We start from the raw sequence: 11222 nt of genomic DNA on the forward strand, positions 1-11222 counted from the left end.
TTGTTTTATAACTGGTAGTTTGTACATTTGTATCTCTTAATCCCCTTCACTTATTTCATCCATTCCACCCACACACACCCCCGGGCAACCACTAGTTTCTCCTCCGAATCTGTGAGTCTATTTGGATCTCCAGGGGGGACCCAGTCATAGGGATTCCCTCACACTTCTATGAGTTTTACCTGCAGGAGTGGTATCGTTTTCTTACAGCAAATACTGAGGAAATATCCGCTCGTGTTTCCAGCAGGAGGGGGGGAAAAGTATTTTGAAATATGCCAGAGTATTCTGTTCTTCTTAACAAGTTCTGCTCTCAGAAGAAACTATTTTACTAAAGCCTAACCTGCAGAGATTTTATCAGAACCTAACTCATCTGGGGGAAGGGAAATACCAAACTCTAGCTCTAGACCCCTCTAATAATGCTGATCCGACCTAACAGAGGTGGAGAGGCAGAGGCCAAAAAAAAAAAAACAAAACAAAACTGAGACGCACTGGTGAAGCTCACTGTTCAGGGGCACAGGCTCGCCAAAAGGTTGAAACCTAACCTAATCATAGGATTATAGACTGCTTCCCCTCCCCCAACACCTTACCACTACATTACCAAAGGTCTATGTATTGCAGTTCCTTTTACCCAGTACAAGATGTCTATCTTTCAACAAAAAATTGTAAGGCATATTAAAGGTAAAAAGCACAGTTTGAAAAGACTGAACAAGCATAAGAACCAAACACAGACATGGCAGGGATGTTGGAATTAGACCAAGAGTTAAAAAAACTTAATATGGCAAGGGTTTTAATGGAAAAAGTAGATAACATATAAGAACAGATGGATAGTATAAACAAACAGATGGACATTTTAAGAAAGACTGGAAAAAATAGAACAGAATATCCAAGAATTGTGGGACAACTACAAAAGGTATAACATATGCATAATGGAAATATCAGAAGGAAAAGAAAGAGAGAAAGGAACAGAAGTAATATTTGAAGCAATAATGACTGAGAATTTCCCCAGACTTATATCAGACACCAAACCACAGATCCAAGAAGCTCAGAGAATCTGGTTATTACATGTGATGCTGCTATTAATACATCCCACAGTCATGGTACCGTTAATGATGTGGGCTGATCATAGAGATGATACACAGTATTGCTAAAACAAAATGGTTACAGTTCTTCTTAAGGCATGAATTTAGAAAATAATTTCTAAACTACACATTTCACCCCTGTTTTAGGTGACAAAAATGCTGAGTCATCTAACTAATTGTGACAAAATAGTAAGTTTAGGGATGCATTAGTGTGTGATTGTAACCAAGAAAGCTTGTATCTAATCAATTATATTTTACTCTGAAATGACTAGGCAGAATTAAAGATGGTCAGATTAGGAGCTAAAATATGTCTGTAAGTGAAGAAAGGATTTGGCCTTCTATATTTGAACTAATGGCTAAGGAGAAGAAGAATGTATGTTTTTGGGTCTAAATAGCATTCACCTCAGGCTCTAAAGTTCGACATATTACATGCAACAATCAAGCAAAAATTATGAAATAAATAAAAGCAAGAAATACACTGTCAAAGACAAAACAATCAACAGAAAAAGATTAGCAAAGGATGTGTATGTTGGAACTATGAGACAGATAATTTAAAATACTATGATTATTATGTCAAAATCCTCTTGGAACATTTTGGCAGACAATTGGAAACTATAACAGAAGTTGAACGGAAATATGAAAGAAAAGATTAAATGGAAATACTGTTTAAATATTCAACTGAGTTGAGGAAAGAGTCAGTGAAATTGAATATAGATTGAAAAACATTATCCAAACTGGAATACAAAGGGGAATAAGTATAAATAAATAGATAAGCAAATAAACAAATGAAAACAAAAATTAGAACAGAGCATCCAAGATCTGTGGAACAATATCAAATGGCTTATGTATAATTTGAGTCTGAGAAGAAGGAAAAAGAAAATGGAGGAGAAAAAATATTTGTAAAGGGAATGGCTAAGGATTTTCAAAAAATAACGAAACATATTAAACCAAATAGCTATAAGCTCAGAGAACTCCAAACAGGATAAATACCATAACACACACATATAACATACAAACTACTGAAAACAAATATGAAGAAAATTGTGAAGTAAATTAAAGGAAAATAGACACATTGCATTATTTTTAATAAGTATGTGGAGAATATTGATACCAATCTTTATTAAAAAAAATTAGATGTATTCCTATTTAGATAAGAAACAAGACAAAGAAGCCTAGAATCACTGCCACAATTTAGTATTGGCAGTCTCCGAAAACACTAGAAGTAAGAAAAGGGAGTAAAAGGTACAGGAATTAGAAGTAAAGAAATAGAAGTCTCTTTTTTTTTTGTAGGTCATGTAATTATTATTGTAGAAAACCAAAAGAAACAATAGAAAAACTTACAGAACTAATAAAAATAATTTAATAGCTTTCCTCTGTACTAGAAAAACCAATTAGAAAATATGAGAAATAAAATATCATGTTTTTCTAGGAGTATAAATATGTTATGACAAAAAAAATTAATTCTATTAAAGGAAATAAGTGAATAATTAAAGATATTTACCATGCTTATAGAAAGGACAATATACTAAAGATATTATATCTCAAAATAAATGTATAAAGATATTATATCTCATAAAATCATGGTCAAAATTGTATATATTTATATGGATTATGAAGACAAAGATCCACAAACAGTTAATTTCCAAAATATACTCTACCAGCTATTAAGCCATGCTACAAAACCTTATTTCTAAAAACAGTATGGGTACCCTGGGCAACTCAAGCAGAATAAAGAGCTCAAAAAGAGATCAATGTATATATTTTGGTATTTAATATAAGATAAACTTGATAACACAAAGCAGTGGGGCATGTGTCCCTGGAACAAATAGATACAGTTATTTTGGAATGAAATCTGGTTCTAGTTAATGAAATTAACTATGTGTTGATCATGCAGCTCCTGGCCCACACCTCTAGATATATATCCCAGAAAGATGCCAACATGTGTTCATAAGGGAATATGAACAAGCACACTCATCAAAGCATTGTCTGTGTTAGTAGGGAGTTATAAGCAACTCAGATATTCAACACTAGAGAAATGTATACCTTAAGTATACTACGCAAAATCTGTGACAAATAGAGCAATTGACCAAAAGAACATAAAACAATATATGGGTACGTCCTCCAAAGAAAGTGTGCATGCATGAAATTAGAAACACAGTGAAATTTATGTAAATGTAAAAAACAAAGAAGCACTACATATTATATGTCGGTGGATATATATCTAAGGGCTTTTGTCAAAAGATTAGATGTTTATGAGGTGGAGAGAAGAGAGATAAAAGACAAAGAAATACAAAGTAAATACATTTAAAATGAGAAGATAGGAATTTTCTCGAGCATTATTAAAATTAACTAGAGCTCTAATTAAAACATAGAGCACTATGAAGCCATAGAGGGTTCTAAAGTAAGTAATTACATAGAATATGCAGATTTAATACTTGGAAAATTCTAATGTGTAGCTGGTAAGTACTATGGCTAATTATTACATTCTCTCTAGCTGACTTTTACTATTAAGATAAAAAAGCTGCTTTTTGTTTGTTATTTGTTTATCATTTTTCCTTCCTCTTATCTGATTTTGTACACATCCTTAAGGGCAGTATTTTTTCTCCAAGTGGTATTTTTCACAGTGAATCTTAGGGTCATGAATTTATTGTCTCAGTATACCTGTAACCTTCTTAAAGAGATCTGAACACTTAAAATATGTCCAGATCCTTCTATCAGTTCTACAGACGTGCAGTAAATGTGTCTTATTCAACTTTGCTCTGCGACAAGGACCTTGAGAACATATATAGTAGTTATACAAGGAAATGGAATTTTATTTAATATGCTGGTGACGTTTCTGTCAAGACATTGACCCTGGCTGAGCATACATTAAGGACCATATTGTTATTTCTAAATTTTTAAATATTATGGAAGAATTATACAAAAATGTCTGTAATAATTTAATTTACATCTATATTTTAAGCCCTTCAGCCTTCTTTTTTTTTCTTTTAGAGTCTTCCTTCTGGACTTCTAGTGAGATTATAACCCAGTGTTATTGGTTTAATAGTAAAGTAATAGTAAAGTATGATGACAGGACACTTAGGAAATGCCACTATATGTGAAACAGAATGTAATGTGATTTTAGATCTGGAAATCACTGGTGGCGAGCAAAGTGCGAATAAATATCAAATGTCTTCTCTTTAGCACTAAATGTAAAATGTTCCAAATCATTTTATCCAACTCTAGATGTTAACTTAAATGTAAATGCACATATTGAATGCAATAGCAGCATAGCAAACAGAATTCATAGCAGAACAAGTAACGTGATTGGGGATGCTGTTTTACTTTATTTCTTAATGCCAAGAAACAGCAAATAGAATTGGTCTTTAAAAACACAAAGCATAGGGCGCTTCGGGTGCTATAAAAGACACAGCTGCACTATCCATGATCTAGACGGCATCTAAATTTCAATCTTGTAACATAGGAGAGTGAGGTAAAAACCTTACCTAGGCAATTGTATTAAAACAAAATCTAACATGCCACCACTTCCAAATGGTTAAAATATCTGCTTTAGAACATACTTTTAAGTCTATCAATTAGCCTATTTTCTAAGACATTCATGCTGAGAGGAGTTAACTTTCTTGATTTGGAGATAATACTGATTAAGACCAAAAAGTGAATCCTTTTATGCCTTGTGAGATCCAAAAATTACATAATATCAATTATGTTTTGTCTAAGTCAAAGACATTTGGTAAGTTTGCAGACTCATTGAAGACATACTTTTACAGGATCATTTAGAGGTCTAAATTTTACCTAAGAAAATTATTCATTGGAATCTGAGGCAAAAACGTAGTAATGAGAAACTCAAGATAATGGTTTGGAATTCCCATCCTGAACAAAATAAACTTACTCTTAAAGAGCTCATAACTTTTTTTTTTTATTTGTCATTTGTTGCCCTAAATTGCGTCCTTATTTTCTCAAGTAAAGTTGTTCTCAGCAGGGTGTTGGGTATATCAGAATTCATCCCCAAATATCCCTTGATACAGTTCAATAAACTACGGTATAAATTTGTACAACAGAATAATTTGGCATTAGTAAAAAGCACGTGTAGATCTATCTGTGTTATGCAACCTTCTCTAGAACTAGAGCTTAGAACAGTGCACATTGCATGATTTATTCTGTTTTTTAAAAAAAGGATATGCATGCCCACCTATAGATAAACATAGGACTAGAGAGATTATTTTTACAGATATGCTAGTACATGCATATTATTTTTCTGGAAAGGTGTAAAAGAAAAAAATTGATGATGAATAACTTTGAAAACAAAAAATAGGGTCTGGAAAATGGAAAGACATATTTGCTTCTCATCTGGTACTGTTGTGTGCTGTTTGACCTTCTTGGCAGGCTGTTCATTTTATTTAAAATTAATCACTGAGATTATCTGGCTGGTGAGATTACAGGCTATTTTAATTTTTTTCTGTTCTTAAAACATAGTATGAATTAATTAATGAAAAGAAAACATAAGGCAGGAGGCAAAGAGGGAGAAAGGGAGAAAGGATGGAAGAAAAAGAGGAAGGAAGGAAAGAACAAATAGAAGAATGCTTTCAAAGCAAATGTAGCTTGCTTTCCCAATTGGTATGCCCAGCATGAGGAATAGACAGGAATGTGGAGGCAAATGCAGTGTGAAAAAATGTTGTTAAGTAACTAATACCCCTGGCCTATTATTAGAACTCTAGAAGTATTGAGGTAACGTTTTTTGATCATTTCTTACCATCTCGTGTCAATGTGCTTAATCTTACAATGATTTCTCCTCAAAATTCTAAATATCTGACAATTCCTTTTTTTACATAAGCTACAGCAAGAAGTTTTACAAACCTTTATAAAGTTTTAAAACTTTATAAAGAAGTTTATAAACCTTTAAATATAGTAGCAAAGTTTTTGTAATTAAATGTTCAGCATTGGTTAACTGCGCATAAACAACTGTGAATAGTGCAGATTTTTAAAGAACATTTTGCTTGTAAAAATCACTGTTCAAGTTTCCAACCAGGTATCCCTTTTAAAAATGAAATTTGAACAGTATTTGCTTAAGAACGTTGAAAAATTTCTTTTGCATAAGAAAACATACCAATAAGCTATGATGCCTAGTTTTGATGTGTGTAATTAAAAGATCACCCTCTTCCCTAACTTCTAAAAATTTTCACACTTGTCTATAAATTGGTAAGATTTTCTTAGGGCAAGATATATAAAATGCCTTTATTCTGAGTATATATTTTCGATACTTTTAGGGATATATACTAAAAATATAGTTAATTATATACTTTAAAGGGAATATGGAAATTTATTGGAGCATTGCTCATAATATTGAATATTTAGAAGTGACCATAATATCTAACAAAATATGATTAGTTTTAGAAAGTATGCATTGAAAAACTATTCAATCTAAGAGACACAGAGCTTATAAGTACTGCTAGATAAATCCATAATATATTTCATTTGAAAACAACCACAATACAAAATGCATAATTTAGTTTCATTTGCAAGAATGACTTTATTTTTTTCTACATATAAATTGATATACGCATAAAAAATCTGGAAAGATACACATTGGAATGTTAGAATGTTTGCTTCCAATTCGTAGGATTAATGGAGCCTTTTTTTCCCATATGTGTATTATTTAGCTATTCTACAAAGAACATTTAATATTTGGGCAATAGAAATAAAGTAAAAATAAACTATAAAATACCAAATTAAAATTACAGTACCACATGTCTCTGAATTATGATTTCTTCTACTGCACTCATGCCTGAAGTCTCAATTCAAACATCTCCTCCTCTGAGAAGACTGCATGGAATTTTGCAGCTTGATTTGATCATACTGCTTTGTCACCAATCTACTTGTCTTTATTTTTTTAAGGTTACCTATCAAAATGAGAGCCAGTATTTAATAACAAGCCTAATTGTCCACTGAATTCCTTGAAAGCTAACACCATATCCCCATTATCTAAGAAAAATCTATAAATTAGCATTTCTTCAGTGTGGTTTAAATCAAAACCAAAAATATAAGAAAGAGAAGTTTTTAAATATCCATAAACCAGTCCATATGTGCAAACTTTGGTCAATCTATAGGTAATTACACATACAATCTGTCTGTAAATAATTCTACAAGGGAAAAAAAATTCTCCTTATGAATATATGGTACTTAAAAACCATCAGTCATTGGATAACTTCTGGGAATTTTCTCATATTCAAAGTGGCAGGCTAGAAAAGATACAAATGTTTGTTAATAGCTGTGAGTGCAATATGAAATTCAATCCATTATTGATGGAACAGATCAATAATCAATAAGTGTAACACTGAAGATACTTTTGACATGTCCCCTTGAAACTGTACAACTTCTGGGCCAGCCATTTGCCTATTGTTCTCACATCTCAGTCTTTTATTTGCTCTGCTCTTTATTTCAAGGAACTGCATTCATGCAGACTTTTGCCAAAATGACTTAGAGTTAGGTTTAGCCAATGCGAGGCACTGGTAGAATATTAGAGACTAGGAGAAGAGAAATCAAGGTATACCTCCTCTCCCGTGCTGCCACTGATGTTGTCACAAGTGTCTGAGTCACCATGGTGGCTCTAGTTCCTTCCAGATAATGTCTCTCCCTGTGTTTATGGCACCTACTTGTCAGTCTCCACCCTGGCTCTACATCCCATAGAATGACCCTGGCTTCCAGGTTAGTAACATCATTTCTACCTGTTTTCCTCTAGCCTTTGGAGTGATATCTAGTTCCTTCTGTTTACTAGTCTTTAGATTGCTTCACTGGTTCTCCAACTCTTGTATCACACATATAATCAATTATTTGTATCAAAATCTCTATGTTTGAAACAACTAGGGTGTTTTCTCATTTTTCTCTGGTATCTTTCAATACAGCACTCAAGGCTTCTTTTGTAACTCAAATTACAGAGAAGTTGGTATGCAAAATGCCTTCCTCAAAAGTACTATGTAGCAAAAGCTCTAGTTTACCTCATCTACCTATCTGGAAACCACATTCTTAAATGTATTTATAATTGAGTATACAATTGTTCAAGGACTTCTGCAAAACAACACCAGACAAAACTCTTTTTACTCAGTACTTGCTAGAAGCACCACAAACATTGAGAATGATTTAGCTAGCCCTGTAGATCATGAGGCTTACAAAGATTATATACCAAAGTATATACATTTTCTTATACAGTGATATATATTATGCTTATTCATGTAAATGTCTTAAATAATGTATAGAGGTAAACACAGTGAGATTATGAGGTTTGTTTTTAATTCCTTGTCCTTCTCATATTGATGAAGTCCTTTGTCTCAAGTAGTGAATAGAATTCTCTCTATCCTAGGTCTAGCCTAGGTTTGGTTTTTACCACCCTAATTCTGTACAGTTCATTTATCTCCATCTGGCTATCACTGCTCCACACTTCCCAGTCCATTTAACAGTGTCTCACCTATTATTATGACTAGAGGAATCAAATTCTCTGTATAATGGTTCAAAGCAAATTCTTAGTCAACTACATTAAGGAAACTCCACACATCTATTTCAGTTCGCCACTATGTAGATCCTGGCTATGCAGAAAGCTGAGGGAGTACAAATTTCTTCCATTGCTCTGCAGATATGGCCGATGCAACTTCTTGCTTCTCAAAAGTTCTTTCGGTTCTTTCTGAACTGCTGTCATGGGCCAAGTTTAAATTTTTAAAAAATTACCGTTTGAGGGTGAAACGAGCATTTTCGAATAAGTGTCTGAAACAAATACCTTCATATCATTCAACAAATATGACTCTTTTGTCATTTCTTGTGAACCCCATTTTGCTAATATTACGTGGTTTATTATTTAAATAAATATTCCAACCCAAATGAAATGACTGAGTTATTAATGGTTTTACAAAACTCTAGATGTCTGATTGTGTTTTATGATGACTTTTTGGCAGTATCATACCGAGTTAGAAGTTACCCTGTTATACCTCTAAACTTTTTCTATAAAACACCACCATTGCCAAATCTTTTCTAAGAATCATAAGTCTTCTTGGGCAAGTTTTCTGCACCTCTAGAGTCTTGCTAAATTTAGCAACTTGGCAGAGCAATGTTAATGCCCTGGTCATCTTCTATGTGGAATTTGAAACCATGCTATTCCAGACCCCTGTAAAGACTGAGAGGTGGAGGGAACTTTCTGACTCCTCTGCAGGCTTCTCATGTTGCATGATTAGCTGTCTGAGATGCTAGTTTGACCCAACTCTTAGTTTGTGTCTAGAGGGAAAGTCAAAAAGACAAGGGCCTGACGAGTTTAAACCTTCACAGGCTGTCAACAGGAGTCATAAAACCATAAATTATATGTTGTAAGAACAGATTGTGATATGCAAGAAGTCATTCACACAGAAAGGAGCAGTGAAATTTGGAGCCACTGTAAATTGGGTGCAAGCCTCAACTCTGCCACTACCTCAGTGACCTTAGACTACAGGTGCTCTTTTCTGAGCCTGGATTTCATTCTCTGTCGTGTTAGCACAATTGACATTAGAGCCATGGCATGACATTTTAAAGATGAGAAACCTGGGAAGTCCTTCCAGATTCTCTTCTTCAACCATCTGCTTCCAAAATCCTTTACAGTTTGAACTTTTTTCTCAAGTCCAAACAGTTATGTGATGATGATGATATTCACTGATGACAGCTTTAGCAGGGTTGCTTTTCATAATTTGCTTAAACTTAAAGGTAAATGTGGAACATGGTCACACAGCAGATGCAGAGATAACCTCAGCAGAATTGTCATCGTTGCAGCAGGAGTTTTAGATGGATTTAGGTCTCTATTCTGAGGCATCTAACAGTAATTAAGAAATTGTGCCACCTGAAATAATCCTGCAAAATGAATGTGATTTCTTGACCCCCAGAGAACTCTTACAGATAAGATGTCTGGCCTGTAGTTAACTCCTTTATCATCTTTGTTGAATAGGGATCAGTTTTAAGTCACCAAATTTGTCTCTAATTCATTCAGGAAAAATATTTCTCAGGTATGGAGAAAGTATCATCATTTTACAAGGGGAGTTAAGAACTGATCCTGTCTTCTTTGTAGTAAAGTATTTTTTTATGGTGGGTTAAATCTTGAGAATCAGCACTAATTTCATGATTTTTATAGGATTACCTTTATCTGTGTGTGCGTGTGTATGTGTGTGAGTGTATTTATATTTGCTGCTATGTCCATGTAATGACAAAACGATGTGGTTTGGAAAGAAAAATCACCTAAATGATTAATGGGATCACAGAGGCAAAAGATTATATTTATATATATACATATATGCACAAATATATTCAAATACATATATTCCATATATCTTATTATATGTATATAAATATATTTAAATTCTTATAACAAGTATTGTTGCTAGTAGACAAACGAGTATGATTCAAAAGATGAAACAAAGATATGTTAGTAAAAATTTGACATCAAAGAAATCCAAATTGAAACTTTATATAACATTAATTTTGAAATATTAATCTAATATTATTTCATTATAACCCCAGACTTTTCCAGATAAAGCATTTTTTCCCCTTTGTAGCATTTTTTTCAATGGCAATAAGGAAGTCTTAAATGTATCATATTTCTTTGTTGAAAAAAAACTATACTACATTTCAATCCATGTTTGCACATAGCTTTTACTTACCATTCAGGAGAATTTTATTTTATTCAATCATTTATCATTTCTTCTATAATCATTAATTCAAATTTGGCTTTCTTTGAAATGAATGTGCATGCTTCCTTATATTTAGTTAAGTTTTTGGTGCAATGTGCACAGCCCATTTAATAATTTACAAAGTATTTTCAGTTCTTTCATTCACCATTCTAACAGATTGTTGATGGAAATCAATATGGAAGGGAAATTGTATAATCAAATTTCCTTAAAAGAATGTCATTACTAGTGAAAGACAGGGTTGATGACACAGAGAATTAATCTTAACTATGATATATACATTTCCCAGATATAAGAAGGTTGCTAAGAAGTTAAAATTATGAACTTCAATTTTTTTTCCGTATTTGAAATAGACAACCACTAGCAGTCAGGGTAAGAGGACGGGAGAACTCTCAGATCAAGTCATTTTGAAATAGTTTGCATGATTTTCACCTAGTTAGAATATAGAGATTGAAAT

The sequence above is a fragment of the Balaenoptera borealis genome (assembly GCF_965194805.1).
Source record: "Balaenoptera borealis genome assembly, chromosome: 6".
Taxonomy (NCBI): Eukaryota; Metazoa; Chordata; class Mammalia; order Artiodactyla; family Balaenopteridae; genus Balaenoptera; species Balaenoptera borealis.